We start from the raw sequence: 9,369 nt of genomic DNA on the forward strand, positions 1-9,369 counted from the left end.
GATGAGCAGTTGTTCGCTGCAAATGAGTGCCCGTGGTATGCTGATATTGCCAATTATTTGGCAACTGGGCAGATTCCTTCCCATTGGTCTACCCAGGAGAAACAACGTTTCTTGAGGAGTGTCCGACAGTACATTTTCGATGACCCTTATGTGTTTAAGTACTGTGCGGACCAAATTGTGCGTAGATGTGTCCCCGAGTCTGATCAGCAGGGGGTCATAGATTTTTGTCATGGGCAGATGTGTGATTTTAGGGATGCCCCGACTACTTTGAGGATGCCTTTCCCATGCCTGGTTACCAAAATTCTTAGGAGCAAAAACGTTCAGGGGAGGCGATTCTATAGTAATGATGATTTACTGCCTGGGGATATAGACTCCTCGATCATTAAGCGGAGTATGGCTCAGTTGAGAGGGATTGAGGGGTCGTTGCTTACTCCACCACCGGCTAGCGCTAATACTAAGACTTGGTTGGAGAAAATATTTGGTTGTGTAACAGGCATTGTTAAGAGCCAGCGTAAGTTGAAGAGGGAGAAGAGGTTGTTGGCTAGGAATTAGTCGGATTTACTTGATAGGCAGCGTCACCTGTAGGCATAGATTTCTGGGCAAAATCCAGGGCCTTTCCGACCTAGACAGTGGCCAGCATTGGAGGTGAGCGATGACTTCGCGAACGAACCTGAGGAGGAGGAGCATTCGGATGCTGGGGATGGAAATTGAGCATAGAGCTGGGCTGTGGTGGTGTTATTTCATGTGTCTTTGTCGAGTCCTGTCTTTTTATGTGTTATTTTATGTGGTGGGGTGATGTTGTCCATGTACTGAGGGTCTGATGTGAGTCGGTGGTTTGAGTCTTGTCATTTCATGTAATAACTCGTACTTTGTTTTGTTTGTGACTAATGTTTTGTGTTGAGCACCAATGTGGTGCCAGAGTCAAGGTGGCGGCCAGTCAGGGTAGGCTGTCCATGCGCTTCTATAGGCCGTCACCCTTTGCATGTTTCTTTTTCTTTTGCAACCTCGGTCGTTATAAGCCTAATGAAGCCCTTAGTTGACCCAATGCAAGTTGTTTGACTCTCTCACATGCATGTTTTATATTTAGCTATGGATGTGTGGTATCCTAATTTCGTTGAGCTTTCATTGTTATAACTGGCGTCGTTTTGTTTGGCACGTGGTGGTTTCTTGTTCTACCCCACATTGATCGCCAAACGCCTCGCATGGGATGTTGAGTGTTCCGGTGAGTGTGAGTGACACTGTGACTTTGTGGCGACATTTTTATCTTTACAATTGTTTTGGCGTGGAATTGTTCGAATTTTAGTTAAGGGCATGCATGTGACTGAGTTAAGGGTGGCAGTAAGGAGAAGATTTTTTTTTTTTTTTTTGTTCACTTGATTTTTGTACAGGTTGCATATCTCTCGTATCCCTTGTTTTGTTACTTTATTTCGTTCGTTGCTAGGGACTAGCAATGCTCAAGTTGGGGGGTGTGATAGGCGCGCGGAATTCATGAATTTAAGCGCCTAAATAAGGGAAATTAGCGCATTAGACGTACATTTAATTCTCGTTTTCCATTTAATGCGTGCACGTGGTTGGGTTTTGTGTTTAAGCTTGATTTGTAGGAAATTGAGATGTTTTGGCGGTAACGAGAAGTATTCGGAAAGGCCATGATGGAGTTAGAGCGCTAGGAAGGCTTTGGAGACTAAGTGTTGAAGTAGAACTCGAGAGGAAGTGATCAGAATCTCCGTGAGCGCTACAGGGGAATAAGTTTAGCGCTCAGAAGTAGCATAGCGTGTTGCACAAAGTGATCAGAGAGTTGGCGAGCGCTACACCCTTTTTGGTGTAGCGCTACCGAGAGGTTAAGAGAGAGGAACGGCCAAAGCTAGGTCAACGGAGTCAACGCCTCAAACACGTTCGGTAGCGCTATACCAGTTTTGGTGTAGCGCTACCGAGGGTATTAATTGGCTATGGAACGGTGGCGTTTTGGGTCATTACGGGTCCGATTCCGATTTGTTTTAGGATTTTAATTGCAATTAAGGGATTAATATAAAAGCCCTCTTAACACTAGTAGCTAGGTTAACAGAGATACGTACGTTTTATTTTCTCTTTGTTCTTAACTTTGGCTGCTGTTTTCAGGAGATTAATTTCAGATTCAAGTTTGATTCAAGTTCTTTAAGGATTTCCAGTATTTAATTGGTATTCTTCTTTGGTAATCGAATCTGTTACTTTTCCGCAAGTCTGTGGTATTGTGTTATTATTATTTTTATTTCAATTGATTGAAGCATGTTTAGACCAAAGGTTAAAATTATTGCTGCATTCAATAAAGTTATGAGTGAGTAGATTCATAGAGTGCAGCCACGGGGCGAAGGCATCCTGTGGCTAGTTCAATTAATGTTTTAGCTCGGGTTCGAATTAATTTAATTTTAAAGCAGTTTTAGAAGACGAAAACTCTTCTAACAAACAAAACCCAGGCATCGCCGGAATTCGAATGCGCACGAAAACTGGTGACAGGTGGTGCGCATTTGTTAGGGATCCTTTTTCCTATTCTAAAATCAACAAATTGAATAATTGTGGCCCGAGTAAACATTAGTTAGGCTAGTTGCGGACGCTGGGCTCCCACGGTTGTACTCTCCGTTTTAAATCCATCTTTAATTAATTCAGTTTGGTAAGTTAGTTAGTAAATCAACCTGATTAAACGAGGGGTGGCTACTTAAGAGCCAGGTTAAACTAGAATTCAACACTTTTGAGTCAAACACCGTCCGTCTGTCTCTGTGGTTCGACTCCGGTACTTCCGGATATTGTGCTACACCGGTCGAGGGTCTTACGCTTGGGACGCGTCTTTATTTTAATTCACCCAGTCGGTCAAGCATTTTTGAAATGGTTATCAGGGTTATTTTAGGCATTTTCTTCCTCATTTTTGAGGAAAATCTCCCGCCAGTAGCTTTTCCATCTATTTTTAACGAGTTTTCTAACAGTTGCACTTCAGTCCAAAGTACAGGAGGTGTAAGTGCCTAAATTTGGAGTATAAGGGGGGGTACATGTGCAAATCAGTGATAATACAGAGGGTGTAAGTGCAAATTCTTCCCTTTTTTTTCTTTTGTCGACTTCTCTTATTGAAACAAATTAATAATTTACAAAAAAAAATTGTCGCAAAACTAAGATGTAAAAAAAAGAGAGTAATAAGTACAAAAAAGAGAGTCAGTTTGGCATTTTTTTAATTGCCAAGAAAGGGCCCTAACTTTTTGTGTATTTGATGCAGTGCCGGCTTATGGGGTAAGCCTTGAAAGCGGCTGCTTTAGGCCCCACATTTGAAGCCCAGCCAAGGGCCCTAGAATTATGGCATAGCTCATATACATGGATTGGGGGATCCTGCAGTGCAGCCTTGCACTGCAGGGATTGTAGGGCACCAAAACTACGTAGTTTTGGGCATAGTTTTGGTGCCAAATGAGGTAAAAAAAAAATGGTGCCAAAAAAATTAAGTGCTCCAATTTTTAATCCATTTGAATCGGTAGGAAGATCTTGTTGTTTTGATCATATTATTTTTAAAATGTCATAATTTAAGTTCGGAATTAATGATTATCTAATATTCGACCACCAAAGTGTTAGGCCTAACTTTAGAAATAAAAGAGCCATCTTGCATTTCTTACACGTAGACGTGCTAGATCCACCAAATGCATATTTATGGCAGCAAAACGAGTCTTCTTTCGTACACAGCCGGTGTGACATAGAAACAAATGTAAACTGTAAAGCAAACTTATCGCCTTCATTTGCTTGGCAGACATTAAAAATAGAAAAAGAAACTTTCTTTAGAATGAATGCAGTTTAGATTTCTTTGCTTGAAAATTGTACTCCCTCCGTCCGGATTTAATAGTCGTTTTTGGAGTTTGTGTTATTTTCAATCGATTATTTCTTCCAATTTATGATGTTTTACGTGATTTTGAAAATATTGTATTATAAAACTAATCGAGATTTATCAAACAAGATCCATATTCGATATGAGATTCATTACGGATTCAAAGATATAGCCTATTTTTTAGCCGGTTAGAATAGAACTAGTGACTATTAAACCCAGACGGATGGAGTATTAGACAACACTTTATCATTATGAAGTGTAAAAGTACAGTTTTTTAAGAGAGATGCGCACCTTTAGTTTGAACTTTGGAATAGTAAGGCGTATTCCATAGCAATTCAATATTCTTTATTTGTTTTGAATTCGCTATTTTGATTTCTCTAAATAGAAAAATGCATATTTGGCCTTATTTTTGGAGTGCGTTTGGAGCCCCCGAAAGTCTTAAGCCGACCCTGATTTGATGGTTAATCATTTTCCTATTTTGTTTGCCAAAAGAAGTTTGCAGACTGCAGAGCACTACTAGATGGAGTATATATCCATCTATGCATCCCATTTCACTTCCCAAATTCAGAGGAGACCAAATGGGGAGGAAGCCAAAACATTACCCTTCCTTCTTCAAAGTCTTGATGAATGACTTCGCCAGCAAACTTGTGAGCTCTCTCTCTCTCTCTCTCTCTCTCTCTCTCAAATGTGATCACTTCAACAAAATGATCCCACATATGAATGTTCGTTTATAGCGTGTTTTCCCCCCCTATAACGCATTGCTAATAATGTACTCTAAGTTTCAAAATTGTTTCTGGCAGCGGATACCTCGAGATTTTGTGATCATGAGAAATCTTGAAGGAAAACTGCCAGCAAAGGCGCTGATTAAAGACCGAAATTATTTGCATTGGTGGACTGCATGTGAAAGTAAAGAAAACGGGCGAGAAGAACCACCACAGCTTCATGCGAAGCGGTTGGAGAAAATTTGTGAATTAAAAGAAAGGGATTTCTTGGTTTTCAAACTTATATCGAACTTAGTGTTCGAAATTGTGAGATATGCTCCAAATGGGTTCGAGAAGGATCTAAAGAGTAACCCAATTATTGAGCCCCAAGACTATTTTTTCCGAGCAAATCAATCTAAAGAGTAACCCAATTATTGAGCCCCAAGACTATTTTTTCCGAGCAAATCAAAGTAAACCCGGCTAAGGCCCGTAAGACTCGGCTGCGAAAGTCCAAGGAGACACTACCTCGTAATCTCTCTCTCTCTCTCTCTCTCTCTGTTGAGGTATTTTGGATTTAGATTCTAATTATTACTCTATTTTCTTCCGATCATTACTCTCATTTCTATATCTCTCTTCAATCATTACTCTTATTTCCAATCATCATTTTATTCCTGTCTATACTTATTACCTATAAATTCAAATTCAAAATCTCAAAACGAACAAACCCATGTATAACACACATAAGGGATGAAATATTTAGGCTCTGTTTAGAACATATGGAAAAGAAAAGAAAAGAAAAGAAAAAGGGAGGAAAATGAAAGGAAAATAGAAGGGGAAAATTACTATTCATTGAACTTAAAATTTTTATTTTATTCTCTCTTTCTCTTCTAACCAAACAATGGAAGGGAAAATTTTTAAATTTTTCTTTCTTTTCCATAAGTTCCAAACAGAGCCTTAACTCTTTGTGATTTTTTTCTTAATTTTTTTGTGCAAATTCATGTCATAGGCCAAGTGATCTTTTTTATACTGAATATCTACATCTGTCACCGTTCCGTTGATTAACATTTTTGTGATACTTGAGATACTAACGTGCAGATCCAAGTTCCAGAAGAAGGAGCTGAATAGTGGCTGAAGCATCTGGTTCTCAAGAACAAACAAAGCATCCTAATTTGAAGGTTGTTATCAAGAAACACCACAGATCATGCCTGGTAAATACTATATATTTGCACCTTTTGGCTTCTCTTTTTCTTCCTTTTTCTGTTTCTTATTGTTATACATGTCCTATAGAGAGTATTCACGAGGTGGTGTCACCGCATGGACGGGAGACTGATTCATTATTTTGAAGGCAAGAGGCGAATTTAATTAAAATAGTGGGGGCCTTTACGCGTTTCAAGAGTAAAATGATAAAAAGATAAGTCGATTTTGAAAAGCAAGTGTTGGTATTCAACAAGATCAAAATATAAATCCAAAAGTACGTATTGATACGAAAATTTTAAATAGGGAAAGTCTACAATACACACTATTTAAAATGGTGTACCATATGCACCTATTTTATGATTCATTCATAACATTTTAGCGTGTTTTGTAACTTTTGTTCTAGAATTCATAACTTTTCAGCCGTACGATTCGTAACATTTTCATTATGATTCATAACATTTTGGTATATCTCATAACCTTTATACGATTCATAACTTTTTAGTAATACGATTCGTAACATTTTCTCTATAATTCATAATATTTTGAGGGTGCATATGATACACACCCAAATAAAGAATGTGTATTGTAGTCTTTCCCTTTTAAATAATGGATATACTTAAGGATGAATCACTAATCAATGCTTGTCTTTTTCGATGGGCATATTTTACATGAATTTAATTTAGCTTTTTGAATTGAAACGATTTTGATACTATAGACATATATTTAATACTTATAATACACAACAATTTTGGGTCCCTTTTTTAGCAAAGCATTTGGTGCCCAAGGCGAAAACCTTGCTCTACTTTGCTAAGGGCTCGTATTGTGTTGATGTTGTACGTGTAACGGCTCAATCCATATTCGGCCTTGTGTGTTCGATGGAACTTTAGTCCAAGCTAGCAATGCTAAGTAGTGGCAAAACATGAATGGGTCGGTGACACCACATCAATACGCCACGTAGTGTCACTGTTTTTCAAAATCTTTCTTGATGTCATATAAGGTAAACCAACTATGTGACTCTCTCTCTCTCTCTCTCTCTCAAAATCTTTCTTGATGTCATATAAGGTAAACCAACTATGTGACTCTCTCTCTCTCTCTCTCTCTCTCTCTCTCTCTCTCTCTCTCGTACTTCAGACACTTCCAAAGGATTTTGTGAGGGCTACAGGATTGGCCAGGAAGAGTTATGTGACGCTGAGGAATGAGGAAGGGAAGGAGTGGCGAGTTGAGATATGTTTGAGGACCTATCCAACCTCCCATGGTAGGATTGACAAAACCCTTGTTCGTTTAGCTTGTGAGAGAAAACGCAAAAATTAGATTCTGAATCTCCCTCCAAAAATTGACATTTCCCCCTATGAATTTTGAATTTTTGGTCCTAAACAAGTATTCTGTCGTCAGTAGGGCTGTAAATGAACTCGCGAACTGTTCGAGGCTCGGTTCGGTAAGAGCTCGTTCAAATTCGATTCGTCTGCTAAATGAACTGAACCTGAACCTCAATTCTAGGCTCATTCCGTAAATGAGCCGAACCTAAGCCTAACGGTATTCGGCTCGGTTAAGTTCGCGAACTTATACTTAAATTTAATTAATAATTTAATAGGGGTCTATTTGTAAATGTAAAAAATTTTAAGGTTGTATATATAATTCAATACTTATTTTTCTCCCAAATTCTATACGATCAAAAAGAGATTTTGGGTTTGCTTGAGTTTAATGAGCTAACCCGAATCAAACCTGAACCTTGACGAGCTCAATTCGAGCTTAGATTCGACTCAGCTCGATTCATTTGAGTTTAACGAGCCAAACTCGAGCCAAGATGTTCAAGTTCGAATCGAACCCGAGCCGAACCCGAGCTGAACTCGAGCCAGACTAGTACCTTAACGAACCCAACCGAGCTGAACCCGAGCCTTGAAAAATTTTAACGAGCCGAACTCAAGACAAGTTGTTCAGGCTCGAATCGAACTCAAGCCGAACTCATACCTTAACGAACCCGAGCCAAACTTAACAGGGTTCAGCTCGATTCGGTTCGTTTACAGCCCTAGTCATCAGTACTCTCTCTCTCTCTCTTCCCAATTATTCTGTCACCATTACTCTCTCTCTCTCTCTCTCTCTCTCCGAAAAAATTGCCACCCCGCACACACACACTCTCTCTCTCTCTCCTTTCCCTCATTAATTAAAAATTAATAAATTAATTAAAATTCATTTTTTATATATGTATTTTTTTAGGTGTTTTTTTATTATGAAATGTAATAAATGTTTAGTTTAGTTTTTTTTTATCGCTTTTTTTTTTAGCACAGGGAACCTTTAATCCCGGTTACTTGAATTATCTACAAGGTGTCATGGCCGTTGAATTTCCCAACGCTCCTATAGAGGAATTCCATATTCAAACCAAGATTATGAGGTGGAAGCGGACTTGTAAGGTAATTATGAACCTAATTCATACTTCTGGATTTGATTGGGATCTGACCCGACACGAGGTGGTGGCCGAAGACGATGTGTGGACTGCATATTTACAAGTAAGCCAAAATTTTGTAATTTTTTTTTTGAAATCAACTTACAATATGAAACTGTCACAAGGAAATTTATATTTGTGTGTGTATGTACTTATTAGGATCATCCACAAGCTTGGTTGGCAAGGGGTGTGCAATTTCCACAGTTCAATGATTGGTGTCTTTGCTTCGTTGACCGCCGCAACCCATAGATGTTTGTTTTGAAAGCTATTTCTTGTGATTTATGTTGTTCATTTTCGTAATGTGTGTTTTGAAAAATGTAGTGCCTTTGTACAACAATCTTGGAAGCAGCAAAATAAAAAGCCTCTACTTCGGACGGAATAAAAAAGGTCTTCCTTCTTTTCAAAAAGTTGAGGAGTGTAACTAGGAGTAAAGAAGAGCGAAAATTTTCACCTTCCTAAAAGTTGCGCGGTGGAAATCAGATTTGGCCATTGGTCTAACACGACAAAAAAATATTACTGTATTTATATGTAGAACAACATAAACCTCCTTTTGGATCGACGGTCAGAGATGTTTGAGCCAGCGAACTCGCACATCGACTATTCTCCTCCCTGGTCCGATCAAAAGCGTGCCATCTAGGCCGATACTAATGGATTCATGAGAGATTTCTTTCTTGTGGCTTGGCCCCGAGAAGTTGCCGAAGTTCGAAATCAATGCCAATTTTCGTGAATTAACCTAGGCTCCTAGTCCACGTTCATGTCAAATTACGGAAGCACCAACCAAAAAAACCTCTTACTTTCATGTCAAAGTTCCCCATAAAACTACCAATAAAAAGACAATCTAACAGCAGCAACAAATTACGGAACAAAAGTTCCAAACAAGATACAAAACATCATGGCCAGATTTAGAACTAGATAAAACATCATAGACGAGCATACAATCACTGTAACGCCCCGATTTTTCAAGGAATTTCGAAAACATTAACCCTAAAATACACTGAATTTTACAAACTATTAGGCCCTATTTATCCTTATACAAAAATTACAATTTCAAAATAATACAAAAATCTATGTACATTTATTTAACAAAAGCAATTTCAGAGCGACTCTAATTTTGACACGAATTTCAAGCAATGTTGGCCCAGACTCTATTTCAGGGGTCACACCTGTATCAACTGTTCCACTGTGAAATCCTGCACACT

The 9,369-nt window shown here is 38.7% G+C and overlaps 1 long non-coding RNA gene across 1 annotated transcript; it reads left to right on the forward strand.

Annotated features, from left to right (window-relative positions):
• Window positions 1-8,015: 8,015 nt before the first annotated feature.
• LOC131336648 (uncharacterized) lies at window positions 8,016-8,486 on the forward strand. The gene is made up of 2 exons (XR_009202898.1): window positions 8,016-8,234; window positions 8,330-8,486. It is a non-coding gene; the product is annotated as an uncharacterized LOC131336648 (long non-coding RNA).
• The last annotated feature ends 883 nt before the right edge of the window (window positions 8,487-9,369 follow it).

Source organism: Rhododendron vialii, chromosome 8a (genome assembly GCF_030253575.1).
Source record: "Rhododendron vialii isolate Sample 1 chromosome 8a, ASM3025357v1".
In the NCBI taxonomy this organism is placed as follows: domain Eukaryota; kingdom Viridiplantae; phylum Streptophyta; class Magnoliopsida; order Ericales; family Ericaceae; genus Rhododendron; species Rhododendron vialii.